This window comes from Protopterus annectens, chromosome 1.part1 (genome assembly GCF_019279795.1).
Source record: "Protopterus annectens isolate FY-2018-M chromosome 1.part1, PAN1.0, whole genome shotgun sequence".
Lineage (NCBI taxonomy): Eukaryota > Metazoa > Chordata > Ceratodontiformes > Protopteridae > Protopterus > Protopterus annectens.
This window is the reverse complement of record NC_056726.1, coordinates 837,792,736-837,810,206: the sequence shown is the minus strand read 5'-3', so window position 1 is coordinate 837,810,206 and position 17,471 is coordinate 837,792,736. Positions and strand designations below refer to the sequence as shown.

At 36.8% G+C, this 17,471-nt stretch overlaps 1 protein-coding gene across 1 annotated transcript in view; it reads left to right on the top strand.

The window, feature by feature from the left end:
- The window catches only part of DAGLB (diacylglycerol lipase beta), a gene marked incomplete in the record, with an annotated part of 1,624,905 nt that overhangs the window by 390,083 nt on the left and 1,217,351 nt on the right, over positions 1-17,471 (top strand).

Sequence of the window (17,471 nt, the reverse complement as noted above, 5' to 3'; positions counted from 1 at the left end):
AGCTTGAGGCTGTCCTGATAAAGTGCATCAAGGAAGGACATATTCTGGATTTTATATCAGTCTGTTACAATACAGCAGATAAGAATACATACACACATGCATATAAACCTAGGAACAGTTTGAAGTAGCCAGTTAATCTACAGACTTGTGTGTTTAGGAGGCGGGACAAAACCTCTGTAGACGTGGAAAAATATCAAGTTAAGTAACTGAGGCTGGAATTACAGTCTGACTGTACTACACCAAATCATGCTTATCAACATAGTGGCTATGAGTAGTAGCTTTTAATAGGTTCATAGGTTGTATTGCCTAGCTTGTGACCTATTACCCTTCAGGATTAACTGGTTATTATCTTTTCTGAGTATTATTAAACACCCATATGTCAGGCTTGCATATTCTTTGATATTTGTAAGATATCTGTTATAGAATTTGAGCAGCCATGATATAATGAATGTATATCTCTTTTATAGTATTGCTAAGGTTTGCGTAATGTAATTTTATTTTTTTATTGACCAGGTATGTACACTGGTTCAAGGGCCCTTTTCAAGCACAACTTGGGCTGAGAAGACATATTTACATCATCAGTATACTAGATTGATCTACTGAACATCTTAAATCACCATTATTGTAACGTTTATAAATACAACAGCGCATAATAGATAAGGCTGATGTGTATGGAGCAGTATAGTACATACATACATGCAGCAGCATATAAAAGGTATGCTTTTAATTTTAGCAAGAGATGGCCTGATCTAGTATTAGTCCCACATATTATATGTTGGATGCACCACAGTAGAGATGCAAGGAGAAAGCTCTCCACTGGTGAAAATAGCAGACTGCCTTCCATTCCTTGTTATTTGAGAAAAATGAAAAAAAAAAACCTCAAACTTAGAATTATAAGCAAAAGTAATAAACACTCCAATTGTTAATTCCTCTTCTATAAAAATGGTGTGATGAAACCCAATTGGTGGGAAAAGGTGCTCATCATAAATAAAGCAGAGTTATTCCTGCGACTAAATTTGCTCAAGTTTATTTCTCCAGTACTTTTATACAAGAACAGTTAACATGTGAAGTTTTTATTTTAGCATCCGCGGTGGTGCAGCGGTAGCATTGTTGCCTCACAGCAAGAGGTTCTCCCGTTCGATTCTTGGCTGGAGTGCGGGGAGTGCCTTCTGTGTGGAGTCTGCATGTCCTCCCCATGGTTGGGTGGGCACTCGAAAGACATGCCTAAATGGGTGTGCCTTCATTGAAGGTTGAACGTCGAGCTGGCACCTTGACATTCGTGAAAATCTACTGCCAATCATTAGCGGACCGGAGTTCCGCTGTGGCGACCCCTAACCGGGAAAAGCTGAAAGACAAACAAACTCAAATAACAAGGAAGTGAAAGCAGTCTGCTATTTTCATGCTGAAGACTGTCATCTCCTAGCATGTCTGCTATGGTCTATGTACTGGTTCATCCTGGGATTCACTCTTGCTACACACAGGGTTCTTGGAAGTGAGGCAGATTTACCAGAGGCTTTGATATTCATTGTTGTTTGAGTTGCGTATTATATATTGTCCACACAGAGTTTCCAACAAAACTGGGTTATGCATTGTTAACAAAACAAAACTGAAATCACTTTGTATGCCACTGAGGATAATGTCAGTTCATCTAGTCCTTTTGAATATGTCTTTTTTTTTTTTTTTTTGCTCAATAATTTTCATTGTTCAGAATTGCTGGATGCTTTTAACTGAATTATTTTTGTAGTTCTAAAACTGAATATAGCATAATGTGGAATGAGGTGTAGGACATACCTTCCTTTTATTGGTTAGATATCACTTTGATTGTGTGCTGTATAGGTAATTCCTTAAGTTTTTTTTCTGAATATTTTGTCCACACTTTGCTCAAATACTTGAATTTGCTATTCCCTAACATCCCAAGGTCAGTAGTATGATAATCAGATTATAGCAGTTGCCATTGTATTTTGTAATTAGTGTCACTGTCCTATTTCCTAAATTTGTCTGTGCTGTATTTCTTATTATTGTAGGCTACTGTTCTTTTATCAGGAGTGCGATTTACCCAACGCTTCTTGTAACACCTCTGATTTCTGGCTGTAACTGTCTCACTGTGTCTGTAGTCATCTGTATAAATGTTTAGTAATCCAGAGTTCTTCACCTAACATAATATCAGAAAAAAATCCCCCAAAGTAGTGGAACCAGTAACAAGACTCTATGAATGCTGAGAGTGATTTCAGTAGAATCTGATGGAAGGCTTCCCATGCGGACTTGCAACATTCAGAAGGCCTTGTTATTGGTTCCACTACTTTGGGGGAATTTTTTTTTCTGATTACTTCACCTTGGATCCCGGAAACTACTGTCCCATCAGTCTGACAAGCCTTATCTGCAAGGTCATGGAGCGTATTATCATGGAACTTATAAACAAAGACATTGGCAACCTTGAAACACTGGACCCCACCCAGTTTGGGTTTGTGAAGGGCCGATCTTGTCTCCTGAACCTGATTGACTTCTTTGAATCAGTCTCCAGAGCCATGGATAAGGGTAAGGTGGTCCACACAGCCTATCTAGACCTTGCCATCGCCTTTGACACCATCCCCCACTCTGGAATCATAGATAAACTTACTAAGTTGGGCATTAATCCCTATGTCACCCAATGAGTTGCTAAATGGCTTACTGATAGAACCCACACTGTAAAAGTAGCCGACTCCAAATCCAGCTCCAGACAAGTGACAAGTGGAGTACCTCAGGGTTCAGTCCTGGGGCCGGTCTTGTTTGGCATCTACTTCTCTGAAGTACAGGTCAACACTAAGGGACTCTGGCTAACAAAGTTTGCAGATGACTGCAAACTGGGAGCCATTATTGAATCCCCAAATGATGTGGATACTCTACAAAAGGGCCTTACAGAAACAGATGCTTGGTGCCAGAGCCATGGGCTCAAGCTCAATGCCAAGAAATGTATTGTTATCCCTTTGGGCAAAAACATGTATCCATGAATTACCATATAGGTGGCAGTACACTAAACACAGAAAGTGTGATAAGAGACTTAGGGACACAGGTGGACAGTGGTCTCACCTTCGATAACCACATCGCCACAACAGTCAGGAAATCCTTCTATGTGGCACACCTCATCACGAAGGGCTTTTCATCCAGAAAAAGGAGGTCATTGTCCCACTGTACTCATCCCTCATTAGACCCATTATAGAATACAACGCCCCATTTGGTATGTACCTCTCAAGACATCTGCAACAACTGGAAAGGCCTCAGAAATACCTCACTAAAAGAATCACAGGCCTAAAGCAGATGCCCCACGCTGACCGCCTTAAAAACTCCAGCTATACTCTGTCGCATATCGCCTACTCAGAGGCGATCTCTGCTTAACATACAAGGCCATGTCAAACCCAGAGCTGTTGGACATGCTACACTTAAAGAAATCCCAATCCCTCAGAGCTACACGCTCCAGGGATCTAAACCTTGTCATCACAATAAACAAAACATGCTGGAGGGATAGGTTCCTGACCCAGAGACTCCCCAGACTCTGGAATAGATTGCCCATACATGTCAAGCAGAGTGCCTCTTTGGACCTCTTCAGGAGGAACCTTGACGATTGGATGGGAGAAAGGAAATTCACCCCAGGGATCACGTCAGTCGCCCTGCTAGACAGGGGTCCAGGAAAGTAAATAATGTGGGAAGAAATAGCTAGGGAATTGTTATGGCTAGGCTTGTATAGGCCCTTGGGCTGATAGCCTAGTACCAACCTATGAACCTATTAATTAGGTGCGACATTCTTGACTGACTGCAAGCTGAATTGCAGTTGCTTAGAGTTGAGAGTCAAGGAAAATTAAATGTGAGAAAATCTTTTCAGCTGACAAAAAAAACAGCTTTTATATGTCTTGTTCAGCTAAAGTAATTTTCAGTAGTGCTAAAAGCACTGTGCGTGCTCTGCTTTTCAAGCACTATTGTCATACATGGAACAAGGCAGCCCACACAAGTACATGCTTAACACCACAGTGAAGTCAACACTGTCTTCATTAATGAGTTAACTACTGTTTGACCCACTGAACAATGTATCCAGTTATATTTAGCATACTAGGCTTAATTATCCATTTACATGATGTGGTGTTAACTGTATTAGCCATTCCAAGAAGGTTCTGTGATTTGTTTGGCCTTCATCCATTAAGTAACTTCATCATTATCTAAGTCACACCAAACTTGCTAGAGCCTAACTAAACAAAAACTCTTCTAGTCTCATCTACACTCTCACTACGTGGTTTCCTTTAGCATACTTTAAGTTCAAAGTTATAAATATTGTCCAATCTTGTAAAGACTGTATATAAAGTAATCTGCTCAAACTGCTGCTGCTGTTCTTCTTCTTCTTCTTTCAGCTTTTCCCGGTTAGGGGTCACCACAGCGAAACTCCGGTCTACTAATGATTGACAGTAGATTTTTTTACGGGTTCCGAGTTGCCAGTTCGATGCCCAACCTTCAACGAAGGCACTCCCATTCTACGCATGTCTTTCGAATGCCACTCGACCGCGGGGAGGACATGCAGACTCCACACAGAAGGTGCTCCAGCCGAGAATCGAACGGTTGAACCTCTTGCTGTGAGGTAACAATGCTACCGCTGCACCACCGCGGCTTAATCTGCTCAAACTGTTACTATTAAACAAACACGGAAGCACTTCTCAGATGAACACCAGAGTATTTTATTCGACAGCACCAAAACCAAATCCACAGAAAACGTTAACGCTGTTTTAATAATCACACAATATGCGTTTTCGTCTCCACAAACACGTAAGACTTCATCAGACAAAATTAAAAACTTTAACTACATATTATATATACTCATATGATTTAAATCAACCAATAAAATCCGTTCCTTTGTGATTCCATTAACAAACCTGCTAAAAAGGCTCATTAATTAACTAAACCAGAATTAAAAACACACCTCGATGTTCTTCATAAACTAAGCTAAAATTTGTACTTATTTAAAATTCATTTTTCCACAATAAATATTCCTTTAAATTAAAACATATAGTTAAATAAATATTACATATATAAATATATAAAAAACTGTTAATATTATTATTTAAAAAGTCACATTTTGTTAAAAAATCCCTTTACTTTGCTTCATATTCAAAAAGGTTAAATAAGAATAGCACCATCTGCTGTTCTTAGAGAGCTATTGCCAATAAACACTAAATTTTGGCTGCTCTCAGTTTTAATACAGAAGATAAGGAAATGTGGTCATTAAGACCTGGACTATTTGTTGCATCTAACAAAATCTGCCACCAGAGTTCTTTAAATTCTAATCTTTCTTCCCAAAGGCCTCCCCTAATCTCCTTTTTGACCTGATCCAAGACAAAAAAGCAGAATCTAGCTTTGTCACATTCTAATGTATGCTTGAATAGAGCATTTGTTTCTTTTTTCTTTGATATTTCGTAAATATGCTCGTAGATTCTCTTCTTCAATGCTCTTTCAGTTTTCCCCACATAATATGAATTACATTCCAAGCTTAAGGAGAGATATACCACCCCTTGTGAGTCACAATTAAAATAGCCAGAAGCATAAATGTTAATGTCCCTCATAGGTAATAAAATCTCCATCTTGTTACTAATGTATGGGCACTGATTACAGTGACCACACTGATATGTACCATATTTTTTATTTTTATTATTGTTGAATGGTAACATTTTAATAGGAGTTCTATTTGAATTATTATTCTCCAGCAGATTTTTAATACTTCTGCCATTTTTATACACTATTTTAGGCATTTCTTTTTTAATATTCGTAATATCAGAAAAGGAAATAAAATTATTCCATTCTTTCTGAAAAATCCTTTTCACTTTAGTGTTAAAAGTATTGAACTCCATTATCAATGCCGAATTATACTGGGACTCATCTGTAACTTCAATATTATTGCTCTCAACAGGGGGTTCCAAGCTATTTACATTAGCAGTCCAATCTATACCTTTTATTGGCTTATATTTTGTTAGCCTATTCTGTTCCACTTCTTTTCTAATACTAGTAATAAAATCATGTGGGTAGCCCCTAGCTAGAAACATTCCCTCCAGTGTATTACATTCCTTAAAGAAATCATCATTCCTACTAGTCATACGACACCCCCTCACAAATTGTCCATTGACAATATTCTTTTTACAATGTGGGGGGTGCGCGCTAGTGAAATGTAAAAAGGAATTGCAGAAGGTGCTCTTTCTAAAAACCTTAGTTTCAAAGTCCATATTACTCAAGTTCTTATATATTTCCACGTCCAAATATTGTAATCTATCACTGGACATGGTATAGGTAAATCTTAAAAAATTAGTAGTATTCTGGATATAATTGAAAAATTCCAGAAATTTTTCTCTACCCCCCGTCCAAAAAATGACAATATCGTCTAAAAAACGTCTATAAAGCGTCCAATATTGTGCATATCCGGAATTAAGAACATAATTAGATTCCCATGCTGCTAATACAATATTAGCATAGGTGGGTGCGCAAGCCGCACCCATCGCTACACCACTAATTTGCTGGAAAAATTCATCATTGAAGACAATAAAATTGTTCCTTAATACAACTTCAACCAATGTTACTGCTGCAATTTTTTCTAAATGTGTCAATTTTTTGTCAAGAAAAACCATGTCCTCAAACAGCCTTATACCTTCATGGTGGGGTATACATGAAAATAAATCAATGACATCAATTGTCACAAAAATAAGGTCATTAGTAAATAAACCAATGTTAATGTCCCTCAGCAAGTCCCAAGAATCCTTAAGTATGTATTCATTGTTGGTACAAATATGCTTTGTTGTGATATCAACATATTTAGCTAAAGTAAGAGTCTTAGAACCATCCGCTGCCACTATAGGTCTTAAGGGTGGGTCACTAACATTTTTATGTATCTTCGGAATTCCGAAGATAATAGGTATCTTAGGTTTAGATACATATAAAAATTGATGCAGCTTGACATCTATGGTACCTTCCAAAAGCATATTGTTTAAAATATTATCTATTTTTTGGTAGGCCAGTTGAACTTCATTTAAGGAAACTATTCTATATTTATTACTATCACCTAAAATCGTATTCATTTTGCCCTCATAAATAATATTTTCCATAATGACCACCCCTCCCCCTTTATCAGGTTTCATAATTCTGACTTGATTATTAAACCTTAATTCATTCAACAACTTAGATTCCTCCACTGTAATATTATATTCATTACCTGTGTATTTATATTCTTCTCTAATTTTCTTTTCCAATATTGAATCTAAGTTTTTTATTTGTGGGTGGTAGGGCGGATTAAACGTACTTTTTCTAGTAAGCATGCATTGTTGGGAAATAGTATTCATGTTCTTAGGGGGTAATGTGACTTGTAGGTTTACCTTCCTTAAGAACAATTTCATATCTATTATAGTCTGGACTAAGTCACCTTTCATCTCGGGAATAAATTTAAACCCTTTACTCAGGACATCAAAGTGTGTTTTGTTCACAGAAATGTTACTAAAATTATAAATAGAAAAATTATTGAGTGTATGGGTAGTTCCTGTGTGTAGGATACCTGCATCCAATTCTGTCCCAGTTGTTAATCTAGGGACAGATATCAAATTTTCCATAGAAAAAACAGTCTCACTAGGGGAACAAATAGGGGTGGGGGTAGGGGTATTTATTAAATTGTCTAATATCTCCCTCTCCCCCTTCTTCCTCCCCTCCGCTGAAAATTTTGAAACCTTTTATTACCATATTGCACCGTCTCATTTGTCAATGGTGGAAATTCAGTGTCATAATCTGTCCACTCATATTCTTCACCATATGTATTTCTAGAACTGTTTTTAATATTACTCTTGTTAAAGCCCACTCTACCATTGTGTTCCCATTTCACAGTAGGTGGCTTTGGATAACTTACATCATTTTGGTATTCCTCAATATCCCTCCTTAGTTTCTTAATCTTTCTTTGTTCTAACAAAATACATTTAGCATCAACAGCTGAGCCTATGCTCAAGTATCTTTCTTTTTCATTTTTAACTTCAAACAACATATCCTTTTTAATAAAACCATCCAAAACTGTAATTTCCTGTTCTAATTTTTCTAACTTTCTGTTATTTTCTTTGATAATGAGCCTCAAAACATTAATACCACATTCATTAAAAACATTAATAAGCTCTGTATGGAATGATGTACCAGGTTCTACATTATTAGGGTACTTCCAAACCCTTAAACCCTTTGGTACAATCTTATGTTTAATACATTCCATAAGATACCAATTTTCAATATTCAAGGATTTGTATCTGTGCATAAGTCCAGTTAATTTATCTATTTTCAGAGCATAGGGGTCACCATCCATCGGTGCACCTTCCTCTGCCCCATTAAAATTAATGTTCATGGGATTTTTCAACCATTCAACCAAACTGAAACTAGCTGAAATAGTGGGAACAGTACCTGAGGCTTTAAAGCCTGAACAATTTCTCTGGTCACTACGGACATCACACAAAACTCGATTCTCATTGCAGTTCAAATGCTCGTTGGATACATGTAAAGCCAGGGGAGTGTTGGCAGGATTGAAGTCGCTACCATTCGGTTCCGCTTCCTCCATCCGCCCAGGGCTCCGTTCAATATGATGCCTTTTCCTTTTGTGCTTAGAACATCCATTTTCACCTGTCCCTTCGGACGCGCCATCACCCTCATTGCTTCTGCTATTACCGACCAAAGCTGTACAAAGCGGAGTAAGGAGTTCAATCAACTCCGTTAACTGTCCGATCAATTTACGGGACTGTCCCACATCATCCCGGTTCAACGCTGTAGAACTGCTATCCATGACAAGCCCCGTCACCAAAAAAACCCAAAAAAGGCGCTCAATTCGAAAAAGCAAACCAGTAAACAAACACGGAAGCACTTCTCAGCTGAACACCAGAGTATTTTATTCGACAGCACCAAAACCAAATCCACAGAAAACGTTAACGCTGTTTTGTTTTGTTTTCAAACTGTTACTATGCTTGTATAATTTTTGTACGTTTCAGTAGTAATCTTGAACTACTAGTCTGTTTTTCTTTTTCTATCCTGTATAAATACCATAAACTGTAATTTGTTTCTTTTTAGAAACTCTGTCAATTTTGTTTAGATTTATGAAGACATTCTATGTAAAGTTGTTAAATTTCTTATTCTCTGTACATCTTAGAGGTTTTCTCATTGGGCCTCCGCTGAAAATGGATTTGTTGTCCAGTCGGACATTCTCGATAAACAAATGTAAAATAAATAATAAAATAATAAGTAATCTCCTTAAAAATTAAATGCATTAAGTGGAAATGATTTTCTTTTAATAAACCCATATTGATGCATGCTAAAGAGTAGCAAATCCCTAGCTTCTGCTTTGAATTAATGTCAACGTTGTTTGTTTTTTTAGGTCTGTAGATACCATATCTGAGATAACACAACTTTTGGATATTAATTACTGTCACTGTATTTGAAAAAGTTGCTTGCTGTTAGTAACTTATTAAAGATAATCAGTAAAGGTTTAATATGGTGATCCTTGATCTTTTCAAAGAGGTTATCAAGAATATTGTCAGGGCACATGGAGCCAGTGTTTAATTTCATTTATGGCTTTTATTGTCATAGCCTCCAAAACATATGGGGATGGGATTCCTATGGCTCCCTTTCAGAAGTGAGAGTCCTAATCCTGTGAATCCTGTCACATGGAAGAATAACCTGCAATTTATGCAAAATTCCAGAGAATTCCGAAATACACTCTTACAATTTACATTTTTTTTGTGTGTGAAGCAAAGGAGCTTTACCCCCCGTAGTGTGCTTGGTCCCCTACATCTGTACTACTTGCATATACTAACTTTGAAATCACACTGCCTCATAGTTGGCAAAATACTTAGAAATGCCGCTGGCTTGGATGTAATGTATTTCACATAGCTGTACTTTTAATTGTGCTATTGAAATGACTGTAGTTACAGTTGTCTGAATTTTGACGCACAGCCAGTTTGTTCATGGGGAAATCTTATCAAGTTACTAGGCACTTTTCTGTAGGAATGGATAACACATTATTTACTGTCAGGTTGTTACATTTTCACTAGGTTTTTGAGTTTCTTAATATAGTTGTAAAAAGAATTTTATAGTGTTTAACCTTCATGAATAGATAATGAGCTTCATTTAAGTTGTACTTGGGCAACTTTTTTTTGAAGGCCATATTGTGCCTTTTTTGTGGTATGCAATTTGTTTGTGTTATAACTCCACCCTAGAGTGTACCTTTATATTTCTGTTTGTATTTGTAGTGCTATGGTGTGTGATTTTGAATACATTTAGTAATATAAAATGTCATTACTATCTTTTCTAGAGTTTTGCTGTGTCCCAGTTGTTTTTGTTAGGGCATCATTAGCGATGGATTATCTCCACTGGAGAAGTCCAAAAAATGTAAACGTGATTTGTTAAACTAAAATTTACCTTGCTACCACAATATGCATTGCAGGAAGTGTCACAACTCATTTTTACCCTGTTAGTGAATATTTTTGGCTGCCCTTTTCTTCTAATGCATTTTTAAAAGTCAAAGCCAAGCCAGACCAATATGGTATAAAGTTTAATACAAAATATCCACACCAAATAAGCACTTTGGTTTCATCCACTGAAACTTCATCAGAATCTTTATACCGTATTGGTTTGGCTTGGCTTTGTCTTTGCCTACAGCTGTATGGACCTGTACTGGCTTTCTTTTCTGCACTGCTGTGGAGTTTTGGCATTTGTATTATTTACAGCATTTCCTGTGGTTACTAATATTTTGCTGCATTTTTAAAAGTACCACTTTCCCCAAGATTATGCCACTAAGGCTAACTAGTAAAGTTTAACCTTGATGACGTTTGACACTCATGTTGCTAAAGTAGTTAGGAAAACCTTCTATATCACCCACCTGATCATGAAGGGATTCACATCTAGATCAAGGGAGGTCATCGTCCCCCTGTACTCATCACTTATTAGACCTATGATTGAGTACAATGCCCCGTTCGGAATGTATCTGACCAGACACCTGCTGCAGCTTGAAAGGCCCCAAAAGTTCCTCACCAAAAGGATAAAGGGTCTCAAAAATATGTCTTATGCTGCCCGACTGAAAGAACTCCAGCTCTGTTCAGTCTCATACCGCTTGCTCAGAGGTGACCTGTGCCTGACATATAAGGCCATGTCAAACCCAGATTTGATGAATATGCTTCACCTCAAAAATCTAGATCCCTCAGAACCACAAGGGCGGAGACTTAAACCTTGACACGGTTATAAATAGAACGTGCTGGAGGGACAGATTCATCACCCAGAGACTCCCTATGCTGTGGAACAAAATCCCGGTACATGTGAGGCAGAGCACCTCTCTGGCCTTGTTCAAGAAGAATCTTGACCAATGGATGGGAGATTGCAGATATACCCCAGGGATTACTTCAGTGTCACTGCTTGACAGAGGCACAGCAAAATGATAGGCATAGTTTTTATTCAAACTAAAGGGGTGGCGAAAGCCACATAACTATGGGCTAGGCTTATAAATGCCCTTGGGCAGATAGCCTAGTATGAACCTATGAACCTATGAAGTCAACTTAGAGACACGTAAGGAGCAGCCATAGACTTTTAATGGATGCACCTCAAGTTACTCATAATTTGTCATCACTTAGGGATACACTACATTTGTTTGGGTTGTGATGTAATAAAAATTTTGAAAAAGTTTTTTTTTTTTTTTTTTTTTTTTTTTTTTTTTATTATTAAAAATTGCTCAAATGAATGAAGGAATGAAAGTACAAGTGCATAGTAGTACTTAAATGTCCAAATGCCACAGTGTACCTGGTAGTATGAGCAAATCACTTTAATTATTTTTTAAGTCCGTTTCCCCTGCTGGCCAAATGGCCTAACTGACAAGAGAGTTTGGGACTTCTTTGGTGGTGGTAAAGCATTGGATCTTGTAAGGGTTGATACTTTTCCCCAAGCTAACCGAACTTGTAAAGTTAATTAGTAGCTGTATATGATTACTCTTTTATGCTGTAATTTGTCCTGTCGGTTTTAAGATAGTAAAAACAACCGGTAGTATTGAGTTATTTTTCGATTATAAATTATGCAGTATGTTTAGTAAATTATCTCTGCCTTATACCTATCATTTGCCAGCATAGACTCTGGCTCCTCCATGACCCCAAATCTTTAGTAGGGTATAAAGTAGGTATCAGAAAATGAATGAATAGTTGCTGTCATGGGTGGCATGCATGAACATCATACCCAATTAGAACCTGTGCCTTTGTAGTCTTAGCCAAGAGTGCCTTAGATATGTGAGCTGATAGTACAAAGTAGGAAATATAGTTATTTTTGGAGATATAGACATTGTATTTTATCTTGGATTATACTATAAGGAAGGTAAATGGGTAGAATTTAGAGAAAATGGGGGAGAAGAGAAGAAGTAAAAGAATGAGGAGAATTGTCATGTAATATTGTTTAGTTTGACGTAAATATAAGTGTTAGATAAGGGGTGAATTTGCAGTTACCCCATTTATCCAGATTATGTTTGAATAGTGTAAGTGAATTAGTTTGCTTTATGTGCAGAGGAATGTGATTCCAAAGAAATGGTATTCCCTGTGACACATATCTATTCCTCCAACATGCTGTTTTTACTCTACTAAAGAGATATTGCTGTCTTGAGCAGAAGTTTATGCCCTCAATGGATTTGCAAATGTGCAGTAGGTCTGATGGGATAGGGTTTCTTGATGATGTATATGGAAGGCAGAGAGATCACCCCTCAGTAGCCTGAAGAGGGACAAGACTTTGTGATTGCCCACATAATTTTTATGATTTAGTACTCTGATTTTCTTAGTAGGAAAGTATTGTGGGCATTGAATTTGTGCCAGATGTCAGGACAGGTGCATATTGAAGGGAGTGTTACACTAAATGATCGGCCTGATGAGTGCAGAATACAGTAGAATGATCACATCCCTGAACCTGGACGCCATACCTTTAGTGATAAGTTGTACAATAAAAAGGAACTCTTACAATGGTGGATACGTGATGATTGAAGGACAGTTCATTGTTTTTGCATAGGTTTCCATTTCCCTTGCTGTTGAATCAATTTTCAGGTGTGTGTTTTCATTGTGATAGGTGTAAGAGGCTTCTTGCTTGCTGAAGGAAGGGATTATATATTTTATGGCATTTAGTTCTTGTCAGTGGTTTTGGCACCAGCTATTGCTTTGGGAAACTATCTCAAGAATGTTGCCATTATTTAAGATAGTATTAGAAATAAACACTTTATAATTATGGTTTAACATTAAAATTGATCTGTTTGAAGCTCGGTCTGATGCGTCTTTATCCTCTTTGGGTAAAACGACCACCATAGCTTTCTCCAAGATGTTAGTACTAACCCTCATTTTAAAATGTTGTTAATCAAAACCTTCCAGATCATTATCAGTTTCTCCCCTCCTAACTTCCAGATATCCACAAGAATAAATTTTGTTCTTGGAGAATTCCCTTTTAATTGATTTATATATTTATATATATATATATATATATATATATATATATATATATATATATATATATATAAATCTATCACTATTTTTATCTTATCCCTTTCTGTTTTAGCTAGTAATTATTGAACCTTTTCTTCCTGTAACCTTGGCATAGTTAACTCTTCCATAAATATTTCCATTAGTGCTTTTCTTGGTTTCTTCACTCCTCTGCTTTCACAGAATTTCTGAACTATATCTTTAATACTGCTGTAGGATCTCTCTTTTGTTTTCTTATCATAGGCTCATTAAGTGTGGCAACCAGGCTTTCTACTTTCTGTTGCTTAAGTCATTGTTTAAAGAATTTTGTGCTCTGGAGTTATCAAAAATATTTGCCTAAATGCAGTTTTTCTAAACTCTTGCAGAGTATTGAAATACTCACTTGTTTTCCTTTTATTAACAGTTGCTCTTCTTCTGTGAGCTCCCCTTTCCGCTGCAATACTTTAGTCCTTGACAGCTCCTCTAAGTAGTTTATATTATTTATTTCCCATATCTCTTTCTCTCTTACTTTTATCTTACTTTTAAGCTAAATTTCCATTTCATCCAACTCCCTAGCTATCATTTCTGAAGAAATGTCTGTCTTCCCTAATAACTCTTAAATCATTTTCATTTTTATTACCCATTCCTTAAATCCAGTTCTTTTTAATAAGCAAGTAGGAAAATGCCAGTGTCTCTTTTTACTGATATGTGCTAGTTACTGGATGTGTGTCAAAGCTTTCAAGTTAAACACCTATGCTCCTTTGGAATGCATCTATCCATTCATGCCAAGTTTTTGTACTTTGGGGAAATAATAGGTAAATTATGTCTGAGCTCCTGCTGATAAATTTATATCCCCCATTCCAAAATATTCTCATATATTTCTTAAGAAATCCACCTCTTTTATTATGTTTTCCCTTTTAGGCCACCCTGATACATCTTTACTGTTTCATATAATGTTTCAGTCTTTACCCATAAGTAATCATCCTTGCTGAAAACAAATTATTTCTCTCAAAAAGTCTAATAAACTTAATATTAGTTTTAATTTGAATATAAATACATGCCAGTGTAATACTTCCCTGCCAGTAATTCTTTATTACCACAAATCTGCCATTATTGTCTTTTCTCTCCTCTTTAGTCTGTGTTGGAGGCCTTCTAACACACCGTATTACCCAATTTTCTTCATCCCTGATAGTCTGGTGAATATCTATTCTGAAGTCAAGTTTGTCAGATTCACATGCCTATTTCTGTCCAGATAGGTCTCCTGTAACATTATTGTTTGCACCCTACACTACTTAGTGTAATTCAGTACTCTCTGCTTTTGTCTATACCTGCAAAGCGATTGACATTCCAAGATAACATTGATAAGGCAATCATTTTTGGTAAGAAACTATTACTTTCACATATACTGCCTGACAGTTCTTTTGAATGTTTCCGACTTGCAAATTCCATGGTCAGATTAATGCTTGTTAGACTGGTCTACTATGCATTTAATGCTTCTAATCTCTGTTTAAACCCACATCACATTTTCCCATAATTTTGCTTCATTAAAAACACTCAAGAAATAAGAAACTAAATAGATTGTGAAACCCCACCCCCTTTAACTCCTGGAAAACACATATGACTATAAAACTTTCCAAAAAGGGAAGTTAACTATCCATGTAGCAGGAGTTGCCCCAAGTAGCCAACTACACCACATAATTTTCTTATTCTAAAGGTAGGTTTAACCATACTGGAAGCACATATGTTTTCTCTTGCACAGATGGTGTATATCGTTGTCCACCTGTATTCCATCCTGGATGTGAAAAACAGCTTCCATGCTCTCATTTAACTGATTTTTATCCTTACGAAGAAGTGCACTGCTTATTCTGAAATGAATAAGTTATGCACTGTATAAGTGCTGAGGCTGCTACAGATGAAACTACCTACAAAAACATTTTTACTTCTCTCAGTATCTTTTTTTTTTATTGTAACTTAACTTCTTGGCAGTTTCCCTTTAAGTAATGATAATGATTTTTTAATATACAGATGCCTCAGAGCACATTCTTTAGTCATGTACTCATAACTGCCTTCAGCTCTAGACTCACAGTCTCCAGCTGCTGATGCTCAGTGATGGAAAGAAAGAAATAAGAACAGTTAATAGCTTTACTTATGCACAAAAACAGCTCTTTTTAAATACTGGAAAACTTATCATTTTTCATGATTTTATTTTTTTAGGAAAAAGTAAGAACATTAGTCTATACTGCCATGTGTAGTAAAACAATGGGCCAGATTCCAAAATAATTGCTGTCAGTGCAAGCCTGCCCTGATTCCGGAAGAACCGTTCTCAATATAAGTTACTTACTTCAGTGTTAATCCTATCTGCAGTCAGGCTTAATGCAAAGACCAGATTCCAGAATGCATGCTGTCAGTGTAAGTGGTCACTTACACTGAGAGCAAGTCTTTTGGAATCTGGCCTGATATAGTTTAATACACATGTAATATGAGCAGTATTCTTTTTAATCCTCACATAGCATCCCAAGATCACAACTTTATATTGCTCATGTCCAGCCTTTATCTTGATATAGTATAAACCTTGGATATACTGCAGTCAAAAAATGTTCTTTCTTTAATATCGATAGCATAAACAGTAGTCACTGATAAGACCCCACCATCTCACATTTAAAATACTGCTGCATACTGTGCAAAAGTACTTTACAATGTACCATGCAGTTTACTTTAAGATATTTTATTATACAAATTTCCTGACAACAAAAACTGTTCATTATGTATAGTTGCACCTTTAGTCCCTTCATTGCCTTTCTAAACAATTATGACAATGTAGGAATAATAGTGTCTTCCCACCAATTTAACAGTTAACAAATGCCCAGTCTTTTTTTTCTTGAAGAAGTGCAAATGTAAGGTCCAGACTATGTCTTATGGGAAGTATTCTTTATAGTTCTTTCATTTATTTCATACTTTCACATTATTGCTGGGCTTCTTCCTCTTCATCTCAACCACCCAACAGCAATCTCTGGTTTATTAAGTCCAAGGTACTCTAAATTTTTCTAGTCAGGTACTGGAATTTTTTTTTAATGTTGCTCAATCATTTTCCTTTGGAAAAATGGAAAAAGTTCACTGGCAAGTTCTCAGTATGGGCTTTGCTGTTGTCAGAGGAATGAGAATCTGAGTCCCCTTCATCTTGTTGGCTTTCTCTTTTGGCTTGTTAAACTTTATTTCCTCCACAACCTGTTCTACAGTCCAAACTGTCTTTGGTTCTCCAGGAAAAATATTCTAAAAATAACTGGATAAAACAACCTGATTTTTTTTTATTCTGGCAGTTGTCATAGAGGACTAAAACTCTGTTGTTAATGAGCTGCTTCCTGTTCCAGTGGTACAGGGTTTGAATCTTTCCACCTTCATTTGCCTCCTGTGTGACCTTGTGTAAGTCACTTAATCAGACAATGCTTGGGGGCAATCTGGGGACTTGGGATAGGCTTCTAAATGGTTTCCTGGACAGCAAGTGTAGTAACTAACTACCTGTGTACCTATAGGAAACATTAGAACCTTTTTTCACGTTGTGATGTTCTGAAATTTGTGTTCTGTACGCTAATGATATCCCCGTAGAAGCTTACCAACAAGTTTTGCTGCAGGTATCAGTTTCTTTCTAAGGGTTTCCATGATTTTCTATTCTTGAAACCACTGATGTTATGTTGTCCCCATCTCACCTTCATTCTTGCTGGTTGGATTTGGAGCTGATCCTCTGCTCTCACTCTGCCGTTTATTATAGCTCGAGAGATTATACTGGCTCGAGGCTAACCCCTATCCCAACATGCCTAGCGGTGGCTACCCAGATCTTGTTTGCCGCTTGCAGCATCGAGATTGCGACAACTGGCTCAGGCTAAGTATTTTTTATTTTTTTGTATTTTGTTGTCTTCCTTTTCCAGGATTATTAGCAGTTTAATTACCCTGTTGGTGTCTATCTTAGTCCTCATTTAGTCAAACAACCTTCTG